Source organism: Alexandromys fortis, unplaced genomic scaffold (genome assembly GCF_014885135.2).
Source record: "Alexandromys fortis isolate MF-2015 unplaced genomic scaffold, M_Fortis_MF-2015_v1.1 scaffold_5, whole genome shotgun sequence".
In the NCBI taxonomy this organism is placed as follows: domain Eukaryota; kingdom Metazoa; phylum Chordata; class Mammalia; order Rodentia; family Cricetidae; genus Alexandromys; species Alexandromys fortis.
In genome coordinates this window covers 22,783,606-22,797,809 of record NW_026067924.1, presented here as the reverse complement: position 1 = coordinate 22,797,809, position 14,204 = coordinate 22,783,606, and positions in this window count along the sequence as shown.

The following is a 14,204-nucleotide window of genomic DNA, read 5'->3' as shown; positions in this document are numbered from 1 at the left end:
TGGTAATAGTTAACTAATGGTGCTGCTTCTAGGAATGAAATAAGAAGCCTATTACATTTCTGTTTGACTGTACTGGCCAAAAAAAACCCCACAAACAAACAAAAATGAGAGAAAGGCTACATTGGATCATAGCAATATAGAATCTTGCCAAGCAATTTCTAGATACAGATGGTTTGCAGACACAGATTACCTTTTGATGAAGGAAGAGCCAGCTTCTGAGGAGAGACCTTGCTAAAACTACCTCAGAATTTTACTGTTAGCCTTTCTTATATCCTTTCTAAGAATAACCTATGGCTTTTTACAATGATAACTATTAAATTTGGTTCTGACCACAAAAAGCATTGTGACCTTCCAGTTAAAGTAGGGACTTATGGAAGCTAGGTAATTACTGTGGTTTTTGTTGAAGTCTGACACACAGTGGGTCCAATGGGTCCTAGATGTTAGCCTGTGATTATTTCTCCAGGCCCCAAATGTATAATTGGAGAAGTTTGCAGAATTCCCATATTTATTCTAGTTTGTGGAGTGAGAGTTATTATAGATGAAAAGGCCAGATGGAAGCCAATAGAGTTGTCTTTCTGTGCAAAACAATGAACCCAAAACAATATCATATCCTCAGGGGAATTACAGAAGCCAGTGCCACCATGAAGAATTTGAAATATGCAGGAATGGTGGGTCCCACTACATCTTTCTTTAACTCTCTTATTTGACCTATGCAGAAGGCAGATGGATCATAGAGAATGACTACTAAAAACTTAATCAAGGAGTGACTTTGATTTCAACTCCTGTATCAGATGTGGTACTCTTAGTTGAGAAGATTTTCTTTGATCTACCAAATCCTTTTCTTATTTTAGATATCTGTCCACAAAGACCACCAGATAGCATTGAATGGATCTTAGAACAGGAGAAAGTTCTTCAAAAGGTGCAGGCTACCATGCAGGGTGCTCTGCCACTTGAACCGTTGTATATAGAGGCTGTTCATTTGTTCTCAGCCACAAAGGCCTGAAATAATCACAGAGAAACAATATAAAAGTACAACACTGTTTGACCAATGACTCTAGCATATTCCTAGCTTGATCTTACATTTGGAATTAACCCATTTCTATTATTTTGTATTTTACCATGAGGCTTTTGGCCTACCAGTAAGGTTCTGGCTGGCAGTTCATGTCTTTCTCCTTTGGTAGCTACATGGCATCTCCCTGACTACACCTTCTTTTCTCCTCTATCTCTGCTTGGAATTCCTGTCTTGCTCTATTCTGCCCTGTCATAGACCCAAGCAACTTCTTTATTCATTAATCAGTAAAAGCAACACATATACAAAATTTTGGTTTTCTTCTGTCTAAATAAAAAGGAAGATTTTAAATTTAACATAGCAGAATTACATATAACAAAACAGGTACGAAGAAAAAATTATAGTTACAATATTTGGTCCATTTATATTTGACAAATTAAGAAAAATACTCTATCATCTATCCTATCTTCATGAGTCTAAAGTTTTATATCTAATTTAACCTTTATCATAACTAAGGAAAACTATAACTATATCTCTTCAACTCTTAAAAGACTCCAGAAGGATATAATATTAACTAAGAAAACAGGAAGTGCATTGTAAGCAGCTTCCAAAATTTTAGAATTGACAGAGACATCTCACTACCTGGACTGTCACCCAAAGTACTGTAACGTTGGGGCATCCATCTTTAGCCTACAGGCCCATAGTATCTGGCAGACTTTTCCATGAGACAGGAAATTTGAAAAACTGTTTCATCTCTATTGGCAGTTTGTCAGCCACTTTCTTCTGTATCTTGCAGAATGCCTGTCAGACTCTTTCATGAAGCAGGAACCCTAAAGGACCACCTCACCTTTAAGCAAGTTCAACAGTCATTTTTCTGTGGGTCTTGCATGTCCAGTTCATACAGCATACCATCAAGTAGTCCAGACAAGAGCAGTCTCTTGCTCAAATGGCTAACTAACTCCATAAAAAACCTCTTCAATGCCCATCATCCTCTTGAAGTAGATTGGTGTTGCCAGGAGCAGATGTGTCTCATTGTTGAGAAAAGTTCTAATTTCTTAAACATTTTAAATGCCATATTCTGTTAGTTTTTTAAAGGTTTGAAGAATAACTGTCCACCTGAAATATATCTTTGTACATCTAAATAAATCTAACTAACATAGCTACAAGCTTAATTATTATAAATGACTATCATTAACCAGTATTTCTTAATTATACATCACACTTTTAAATGAGATGTGCAAACACAATACCTTAAGAGCAGAAATACATATAACAAAATTGACCTTAAATTTTTACCAATAGACCAAGATCTATACCAATGCAAAGTATCCATCTCTGTATCATATCCCCCTTTAAATGAAAACAAACATTTATTAACAATCATTTAGGGAATTTGGGTGTTATTCTCTCCAAACTGCTTCCTGCTTTTGTTGCTCAAAGTAATTTTGGGGTTCATGGAGATCTTTCAGGAGGTCTTGGTCCATCAAACCACATTAGTCTGGAAGGAATCCACTGGTTCTCATTCTCTGTGGAAACAAAACCAGAACAACATATTTTTAGACCCAAATTTTGAAGTCAAGATACTTTAAAATATATATGTTGGTTTAGCTTAGCAGCCTGTACAATGAAATGCCTGTCTGTACTCAGCTCGTTCACAGTCAAAAAATTTAAAGAAAACACAATAATATACATAATCCAGACTCTCTGTGTATTTTCCATCTTTATGTGGCTTATTTTTCTATACTCTTTCAATCCTTGACTCTCTGTACACTGCCTCCTTAAATATTTTTTTTAAAAACTATTTACTTCTTTTTATAACTCTTTATACTCCTTTTGTTCTCCTACTAACCGTATGTGCATTTTTTGAACACCTGTGTTTCACTTAGGAGATTTTTATGTCTGAATCTGTCCTATTGCATATCTGGAATCCTTTTCTTTCCAAGAGCACTTCTTAAAATGCTAATCCGCATGGCTAGAACCAAGGCTGCTCTGCCTTTTGGCTCTGTCCAGTCCAACATGGTGGAGTAGGTTCGTTAGGTGATAGCCATGCAAGTCATGCTCACAGCCCCATTTCCAGGCACACAGTGGGTCTATGTTCATTAAGCAAGTTATAGCACTCTGCTCATAAACCCCATTTAAATGCTAGGTCACCTGAAAGAGCCAGAGCTGTTTGTGCAACTAGCACCGACCAGGGAGCCTTCTTAAAGGAGCCACAAAGTGTTTGCTGCTACAGCTGAGTCAGAAAGACCTCTCTTAAAGGAGCCACCGGGCTCCTTTACTGGTTTACTAATGGTAATAAAACCAGCAAACAGAGCCCATGGGGGGAAGGGAATGCAGCTACCAAGAAGCTGCATTTGGCTCCCATTTTTGTGGATCTGAAAGCCCCCTTCTTTCTTTTTTAAGCTTTTTTTTAGGCTTTATGTAGATGTACATTGCTGAACATTGGGCATCATTCTGTAGATGGAGGCTGCTGGTTCATTTCCTGGCCACCCAGACCCTAAATAATTGCACGGAATCTGTAATTACAATACTGTTTGACCAATAGATTAAACATATTCCTAGATAGTTCTTACATCTTAAATTAAAGCATCCCTACTATTTTGTATTTTACTATGAGGCTCATGGTTAACTAGTAAGGTTCTGGCTGGCAGTTGGCATCTGACTCTTTCAGCAGCTTCATGGCTTCTCCTTGACTTTGCCTACTTTCTCTGCTTGGAATTCCCACCTTGCTCCATTCTGTGCTGCAATAGGCCCAAAGCAGCGTCTTCATTAACCAATGGTAATAAAACACATTTACAGCATGCAGAAGGGAATTCTACATCAAATCATATGATGGTACTTGAGGTGTTATATGGGGTAAGCCCATGATTAGGTGACTGATGAAGAAGATATGGATGCATTTTGGAACCTTTGAAGGCCTGTATAGGTGTATCACGGATGATACTCTTGGGAATTTAGAGCGAGATTCTACCATCATCATCTGTAGACAATTATTCTTCTTTTGAGAAATAGTTCTTGGCCTGTTATTGGTCCCTAATGGAAAGTGAATGTTGGACAATGGACCACAAAGTTAACATGTGATCTGAGATGCCCATAATAAGTTATATATTATCTGATCTACCCACCAAGCAATAAAGATGGGATGCACAGTAGCAGCTCATTATAAAATGGAAGTGGTATATATGTGATTGAGCCTCAGCAGATCCAAATTGCCTAAATATCCATAGTTTTTAATGGCATTACAATGCTTTCTGCTCCCAAGAATGCCTATGATCAAATGACTGAGGAAGAGAAGACGTTCTGGTTTACTAATGGTTCTACATGCTATACAATACCACACAGAAGTTTACAACTGTAGCACTACAATCCCTTTCTGGGAAAACCTTGAAAGATACCAATGAAGGGAAATCGCCACAATGGAAGAAATTCAAGCAGTACACAGACATGTACACCCAGAAGGAGAAACTGTTATATATGTAATTGTTTACTGACTAATGTGCTATAGACAATCAGTTGGGTGGATGGTCAAGAACTTTGAAAGAGCATGGTTGGAAAATTATTGAGAAAGTGAGAAAGTCATTTGAGAAGTGTGTGCATAGAATCTCTCCAAATGACAAAGAATGTGAAGATCTTGTATCCTATGCATGTAAATGCTCAAAAAAAAGTGAGTTTAGAGAGAAGGAGTTAAATAATTGAGTAGACAAGATGACCCATTCTATGTACAGATGCCTCTTTCTTCAGTCATTGCTGCCATTCGCCCAATGGTTTCATGAATGATGTGATCATGGTAGCAAAGATGGAGGTTATACCAGGGGTCAACACTATGAACTTTCACTTACTAAAGTTGACCTGGCTATAGCTGTTGTTGAGTGCCAGCCACATGTACCAGCAGCAGAGACCAACACAGAGTCTCGCAAATGGCACTACTCTCTGGTGCCAAAACTGCTATATATGGATTATAAAACACCTCAGTCACAACCATGTTATTCCACACAGCATTGTTTCTGCTAAGGAACCCACTCCATAGCCAAAGAATTGTTACAGTTGTCCCTTGCCTATGGAAAGCACTGATTTTACCATGTTTCTTACTATCCGGAAACTGCCGGTTTGATAAAATGTTGGAGTGGCCCTTTGAGACACAGTTACAGCACCACTTAGCTGTGTTATACAGGGTGTTTTGAGTCTCAAATATCCCCCCAAGAATCTATGTGTTTAAAAAAAATGTCACCAGGTCTGGTACTATTAGGGGAAGAGTGTGGAACCTTTAGGAGATAATGAGACTCAGTGTAGGGAATTCTGATGCCTGGGGCGTGGCTTTGAAGGAAATGCTGAGACCAAAGCTTTAAGTTCCAGAGGGTTAGCGCCAACGATGGCGGAGCTGAGATAGCAAGCTGGAAATGGCGAGAGCAGCAGCGCAGCGCCCACATTTGGTCCATGAACAGAAAGGAGGAAACTAATTTGAAATGGCTGTAGTCTTTTGGAACTTCTAAGCCTGACCCCAGTTACATACTTCCTATTCCTCCTCCTCAAGGAACTATCAAGTGGGCACTACTATTCAAATGCCGAGGACTTATGGGGACATCTCACTCAACGTACCGCAAGTATTGATGCTATACACCATTGCCTATTAAGATTTTAGTAATTTGAAAAGTATAATTACTCACTTGATTAAAAATTTTGATGAGTTTTAGTAGGGTTTAAAACCCATTGCCAACTATCTAAAGACTAAAATATAAAACAAGATTTCAATAGCAAATGCAATCCAGACTCTGGAGCAAATAAGCCAGAGCTCAAGTTCTTAAAGTCAGAGAAACATAAAGTAAGCATAGATTGAGACAAAGAATGCCTTTGTAGCTGAATAGAATTATAAATTTTGCTTTCTCCCAGAGATCCAGTGGTAGTTCAACATAGTAAGACAATAAATGTTATAAATAATACAAATGGACTCAAAGACAAAATTCACATACATACTTATGTTAATAGATGCTGAAAAAACTTTGGCAGAATGCAACATACTTTCATGATAAAAGTTCTAGAGAAAGTAAGTCTACAAGGAGCATAAATCAACATAATAAAGATTCAATATGACAAAACTATAACCAAACTTACCCTATATAGAGAAAAGCTCAAAGCGGTCCCATTAAAATCAGGAAGCAGACACTGTCCCCATTTCTTTTCAATATAGTGCCTAAAGCAGTAGTTGAGACCTTGGAACATACAGCTCTCAATGAGTTGTCCCCATCAAATCTCTCCTCCTCAGAACTCAGGGAACCCTGTGCAGGAAGTAGGGGAGACAGAGGAGACAAAGCCCTCTAAAACAACTGAACAAAGCTCAGATGAACTGGAGCAGCAGTCACAAGACTGGCATGGGTCTGTGTTTTAGTTTTATGAGGTCCCACTTGTCAATTATTAGCCTTAATTACTGGGCAAATTGAGTGCTATTAAGAAAGCACTTTCCTACACCCATATCTTTAGGGTATTGCTTATATTTTCTTATTTCAGTTTTAGGATTTCAAATTTCAGTTAATCTGCTCGGAATTATTTTTTTTGTTCGGGGTAATACAGAGCAGTCTAATTTCACTTCTGTACTTGTGGTCATCTGGTTTTCCCTGCACCAGTTGGTGATGGTGCTTCCTTTCTCTACTGTGCATCTCTTTAGAATATCAGAGGCCTGTAGTTCTGTGTACTTACATTTGGGTCTCCTATTTCAGTCTATTTGTTTACATGTCTGTTTTAGTGCCACCACCATACTTTTTATTGCTATAGCTCTATAATAGGTCTTGAAATCTGGACTGGCAATCCCTCCAATACTGTTCTTTTCACTCAGGACAGCTTTGGGATCCAGGATCTTATGTGAGTATACATGAGTTTTATAATTTTTTTCTATTCCTTTTAAAAACAGCATGGATATTTGATGGGGAATGCATTATGTCTGTAAATTGCTTTTGGAGAATGGTCATTTTCACAATATTGATTCTGCCAATCTTTGAAGACAGAATCCGATATGTGAAAATAACTGTGTTAATGGTTCGCATTCACAAAACTCGTGGAGTCTGGGACTAGTGGTAGTAGAGGGGCTAAGGGTATCTTTGTGAGAGTGCGAACTTGTAGAGCCACTCTGGAAAACAATATTAAGAATCCCCCAAAACTAAAAATAAATCTATCTAAATTTCCTTCAACAGATGAGCAGATAATGAAAATGCATTACATATACAAATGGAATACTATTCATCTGTTAAGAAAAATGAAATTTGCAGGTAAGTTTTGGGAACTAGAATAGATCGTGTGGGGTGAGGTAGCAGAGTCCTGGAAAGACAAAAACCAAATGTTCTCTCTCGTCTGCAGTTCCTAGCTCCAGATCTTCATACATGAGGATACAGCAGGAATAACTTCAGAAATCAAAAAAGTACAAAGGGACACTGAGTTCGGGGTGGACCTGAGGGGAAATAGAAAGATACAGGTGATAATAGAAAGAGGGTAATTGGAGAAATGGGGTGGGATGAGAGAGGTCAATATAGAGGAATAAAGAGGGGATAAATAACATGAAGGCTGTTTGATAATGCCTCTAGGAATCATTTTATATTTACCTAAAATTAAATATTATATAAGTTTATGCACACACACACACACACACCCTAAACATGCTACTTGGGCTGATAAAACTCTACACAAGAACTATAGACAATCTATTAAAAATCTCAGTACCAGGCATGAGACGTCTCTGAGTTGTTGGTCAATTCAGGGACTCCCAAAACAATACAGGCTACTCTTGTGTCCCTTGGTTGCTCCTTAGATATTGAAGGAAAGTATCTCTTGCTGAAGATTACACACACTTAGGACACAGGATTCAGATTATTTGAGGTGAAATTAGCCTAAAACCTCCTTCCTGTTATCTAGCTTCTACAGTGCCAGAGGGTACTATGCAAACTGCCAAGGGACGGAAAAATAGTCCCATCCAGCTATGATGCCTGTGAACCACAGCACTGAGCAGCGTGGTGAGATGTCCCTAAAGGTGGATAGTGGTACTCACATGTTGGCAGTAGCAAATAGCTGTCTAATTGGTCTTGAATAATGCCTGGTAATAGAAACCTAGCCAACTACTTGGGGCTGGTGAGAACATGGATTTTAGAAGAGAATCTACTACTACCATTTTACTAAACCAGCATAGATTTATGCTTATACTCACAGAGATGTGTAGCTATGACCCCTCATCAAAGAAGCTGCTCTTATAGTCAATGGAGATTATTACAGAAAACCATAATGGACACATGGCAGAGATCAATGGATCTCAGTGAGTCCAGTCTCAGTGTGTACATCTACAGCACATCTCCTACTTCTGAATTTTAGGGAACAACACAGAAGGCAGGGTAGAGTGATTGTAAGGGTCAGAGGGCCAGGAAGTCTGCTGTGAGATCCTTTCCCCTAGAAATGGTTACCTAAGCAAGACCTGGGTAATGACAATGTCAATAGGCCTGTTGTCAAGTTCCACAATTGCTGAGGGATTAAAGCTGAATAAGAGGTTCAACAGAACCAGGGGACTCAAGACCGTGCTACTCAAGAGTCCCTCTATAGACATCCAGTGAAGCTTTTATTTGGAATAGCTCAGAGTTCAAAGCAGGGACAGAGAAACATGAAAAATGGAAAGAGTATTTCTCTTCACTAGCACCAAATATGCTCAGAATACAGAACATCTTTTGGCAGAAAGGGAGCTGTTCACCTAATGTCCTTGAGTGAGCTAAGCTGCTTTGCCGGGGAGAGGAGGAAATATCTTGCCTGTAGCATTCCTTCTACAGACAGAGGAATTCTTCCTGGGAGAGCAAACAAAGTTCTATGGGAACAGAGTTCACACAGCAGGATAGTGTAGGGAAATCCATTATAAGCGGGGCACTACATGCTATCATGGAAGGGGGAAATCTCATGGGGTCTCACTCACCTCCTAGGCAAAGAGCTAAAGCAGTTAATGACTGTTGGGAGGGAACATTAGCCTCTCCTGGAGAAGAGTCCTCTCGTTGGCTATCCAATACGTACAACGCGATCAGCCCTGAAATCATATACACACAAACAACAAAAACGGACTCAACAGGTTGCGTTTATGTGTTTGTGCATATATACAATGGCACAGAATGAAAGTTCCCATTCCAAAAGGGAGAAATTAGGACATCGAAAGACCAGATGGGACTGGAGCAAGACCAAAATCCAACCAAGCAGACGTAAGATTCTGAAGCTCCAGGTCTGACATCTGATGAGAGCTGGAGACATGATGGGAGCTCCAGCGTTGGTAGACCTACCCCTGCAGTCTTGCTTGCAGCATTTCATAGAACTGCTTTTCTGGGTGGGCGCTACTCACTGCTTGCTGCTTTCCTTGGTCAATGCTTCATATTCTTGTTATCTCTAACTTCCTGGGGTCATTGGTCTCACCTTGCAGGGATTCTAACGATGCATTCATTGTCTGGCCTCCTAAACCTTCATTTGAAATCCAGATAGAAACTTCTATGTTCTGCAACTCTTGCATTCTATATGAATGATGCTAAGGTCTGTCATCAGTATCAGCAGTATTTCCATTTCCTCAGATCATGTCTTTAATGATCTCTGAGTATCACAATGATTGACAGTGGGAAAACTTCTCTACACAGCTCTGTAGGGGCAACGTGACCTGAATCTGTCTCCTACAGTCTTTTTAAATTAATCAAAACATTTACACTTGAGCCTATCATGATGGCTGAGATATGAGCAGTTTCTGAGATACCCTCAATGCATTATTCTGTGTTGGTGGAGGCTGCTCATTCGTTCCCAGCTACTCAGACCCAAAATAACCATTCAGAAACTATATTATTTGCAATACTGTTTGGCCAATAGCTTAAGTGTATTTCTAGCTAGCTCTTAAATCTCTAATTAACCCATTTCTATTATTTTATATTTTACCACGAGGCTTGTAGCCTACAGACAAGGTTCCAGCTGGTGTCCCACGTCTTTTTCCTCTGGCAGTTACATGGCATCTCTTTGACTCCACCTACTTTCACCCAGCATTCATCTTAGTTCTCCCCCACCAGTTCTATTCTGCCCTATCAAAGGCCAAAGCAGCTTCTTTACTCATTGGTTACTTTACTAACCAATAAAAGCAACACAGAAGGACTTCCCACAGCAATTCTGGTGTTATTTATTGAGATAGGATCTCATTTTGCAGCCCAGGCTGGCCTAGAACTTAGGACAATTATCCTACCTTAGCTGCAGGTGCTGAGACAACAGACTAAGGCATCTTTTGTTTGGTTCTGATGCAAAGCACTTTACTATGACTCCTTCCTCTTTCTCCTCCTGTCCTCCTCATCCTCCTCTTATTCTCTCTTATTCTTGTTCTTGTTCCCTCTTCTTGAGTACCTGAATTGACTCTAGAGCCTCAGTCATGATAGACAAGTGCTCTTGCTATATTCCTAGTTGAATAATGTGATCTTTGAAGAGATTAGAGCTATGTACATGTCCAAGGCTTTGCATTCCATCCCAGCACCGTACACACAATACCAGCAAAACAAGCAACAAGAAAGAAATTAACCTTCTCCACATCTTTGAATGAGATTCTTTTTGGGTCAAACTGCATATTTTTTTAAATTGCCTACCTCTGCTTTTCCTCCCGATTCTCACTATAAACCTGGTTTGAAGTGACTGATATAAAAATAATGCTGTAGCTTAAACACTATGCTGTCTTGGAATCTCCCCCACCACATCATCTAGTCTATCACTATAAAAGTCAGCTGCATATGAAGGCTGAAGCCAGGGGAAAGGTATGGAAGTTCATTGTTAAAGTGTTACACTTTAGCAATTCCTGTAGAGTTCTTATTCTTGCCTCAAACCTTGTGATAATAAAAACACTCCCATTTCTATTGTCGTTCTGAACCCGAAAGTTCCAAATCAGAAGTTTCCAAAATTTGCATTTCTAAATCATACATTTTCTAAGGGCATTATAGGTTTTTCCCTAACTCAGTACTCCAAACTTCTCCAAATACCTTCTGCAAACTAGTCCCAGAGACTTAAGAACTGCACAGGCAGTCGTAATAGCAACAACCCTATTCCTACCACCAATTTTCTGTCCTAGGTAGACTTTTTTTTTGTCATTGTCAAAATACTTGACAGAACAACATAAATGAGGAAAGAATTATTTTGCGACAGAAGTTCCAAACTGTAGTCCTTGCCTCGATTTATTTTGGAACCTCAGTCATGTAGGACACCATGCTGGGTTGAAATACATGTAAAAGGCTGCAAATTTCATAACAGATAGGAAGTAAGAGTAGCAGGATAGGCTATATCTTCAGATGTCATACCCAAAGATCCACTTCCTGTAGAGAAGCTTGGATCTCAATTTAAGATGTGCTGGGCAGGCCTGGATCTGGATGCTGGGTGTACCTCGGAAGGGATGAAATCAGTTGATCACAGGGTTCTGGGCTGGCAAGCAGGAAGTGTACCCTAACCCAAGCCTGGAGTTTTGGGTCACGTGGGAGGTTCTATTTTAGCAGATCTGTCTGATCCTACCTTACCCACAAACTCCTCAATCCTCAGGGATAGCATGAGTCCCACATCCAGGGCCTCAGCCTTCTCTGATGAGCCCATCTGTGCAGCCCAAATCTCCAGGCTGGGGCTAGGACACACTCCCACCCTCCAAGGAAGAGGGGGTGGAGCTTCCTCAGACTATTTGTGTTCGCCAATCTTGGCAAACTATGACTCTGTGGAAGAGATTCCTCTGCATTGTCAATGGTAAACTTTGCTTTTTGTTTTGAGTAAGATTCTAATAGATTTTTTTTTGAGAATTCTAACACACTTAGATGTGCTGATTTTAGAGTTTAATATGTCTTGTTCAAATGCTTTTATAAGACTTGTAAGAAAGAATACCAAAAGCTTCAGAAAAGTTACCGAGTAAAGTCCCTGTCCCATTGAATTCTTTGAATTATCTTTTACCTACTTAAGTATGTTTATTTTAAAGAGAAATCCTGGGGCCAGGGAGGTGGCTCACTAGGTGAAGCATTTGTAATGACCTGAGTTTGATTCCTGGAGTCCATATAAAGTTGAAGAGTGAAAACCAACTCCACAAAGTTGTCTTCTGACTCCCACATATGTACCATGGCATTCACACTCACGTGCACACAACACACATGCACTAATATGTACCTTGACATGAACACTCACATGCACACAACACACATACACTAATATGTACCATGGCATGCACACTCACATGCACACAGCACACATACACTAATACGTACCATGGCATGCACACTCACATGCACACAGCACACATGCACTAATATGTACCATGGCATGCACACTCACATGCACACATAGACTAATATGTACCATGGCATGCACACTCACATGCACACAACACAATACACTAATATGTACTATGGCATGCACACTCACATGCACACAGCACACATACACTAATATGTACTATGACATGCACACTCACATGCACACAGCACACATACACTAATATGTACAGTTTCTTGAAAGAGAAACGCTTCCTCAGACCTTCAAACTGATTACTGCTCTTGAAGGCGGAGCAGCCAATATCAAAGTGCTTTTGTATCTTAAGTCTTACAGACATTTTCCTGTTCATCGTTTGTATTTGAATGTTTTTATAAATAGCTACCTTTTGTATACATGTTAGAAATATTTTCAGTTTTCCATGTTGATCAGGAAGGATCATGTGTCAAATCACCTTTTTTTGCCTTCTTCCCTTCCCTTGAACCAAATGTATATTTGTGTTTGTGTTTCAGACTTTAAATCATGCTATTTCCAAGTTTGATTATTTAACTTATTATAATTTATTTTATATGGTATGAAATCTAATCCTTTCTTCTAATATATAATTAGATTTTTTAAGCTAGGTATAGTTTTAAATTATCTTGAAGTGAGAAGTCACTTCTCTCTCTCTCTCTCTCTCTCTCTCTCTCTCTCTCTCTCTCTCTCTCTCTCTCTCTCGTTCCCTCTTGCTCACCCTCACGCTCTTGCTCCCTCCCTTTTCCTCCCTGAGAGGGGAAGTCACTCTTCTTCCCAGGCTGACTCGATTCTCAGCCTTAAACAATCTTCCTGTGTCAGCCTGTCAAACACTTGGGATTATGGGCAATATCAGTGCAGCTGGCATTTTCTTAGCCTCCATGGTTAGCATTTTCTGTTAAAGTATGTCACATAGTGAAAGTGTACTTATATAATAAACATCCATCTGAACGACTTTCCCACGTAAACACATCCACGAAGCGCCATCCCACCCAAAGAAAAGAGCATTGTTAGCACGTGGGAGCCTCGCATCGACCGGTTCCCAGTCACGGTGCTTCCTCTTCCCTGAAGGTGTCCACTATGTGACAATAGACTCACACAATGTGCCTTTCTGATGACGTGCCTCCTTCCATCCAAAATTATGCTTATGAGATTCATCTATGTTGTTATTTTAACATATGGTTTTGTTACATAATGTTCCGTCATATGACTATATCACAATTTTGTTTGTTCATTGTATGATTAGTTTTTGTTACAATCCTCATGAAATGTACACACACACACGGAGGAGGAGTAGAAAACCCTAACAAAATTCCAGTTTACTAATAGTTCTATCATGGTATTCATTAGTTCTGACAGGCTGGCCATGTTTTCAATCCTAGAAATGGAGACGTCAGCTGTCCCTGGAAACACTGGAAATTGATTTAAAGAGGAATTCTCTCAAGGGAATTCGAGATGTTTTTACCAGATGAGACTGTGAGGTACCCCAGAAGGGCAATAAGGATAATTGTTGGTTAAGTTCAAATTATTTGTTTTAGTTTTTTAAAAAGTTATTCTTAATCTTACCGATCAGGAAATGTATGGCAGGGTTTTAATGTAGCTAGGACTCTGGAGAGAATGTGGCACTCCGATCATGTTAGAATGGAGTTTGAAGTAGACAACAAATAGGGCAGGTGACAATTTCCTTTGAGAGGTTGTCAGGTAAGAAACGCGATTTTCCAGTTTTAAAAGAATGAGGAGGACTCTGTCTCTTGGAGTGGACCTAGTCTGGCTCCTGTCTCTTGGAATGGACCTAGTCTGGCTCCTTCCTACTGACCCTGTGAGCCTTCCTGTCCAGCCAACCTCCAGTACTTGCTGCCAGTGCTCTGATCTATAGAAGCACTTTCTACCAGGACCCCAGTGGCCACACTGGGCTGGGACCCTGGCG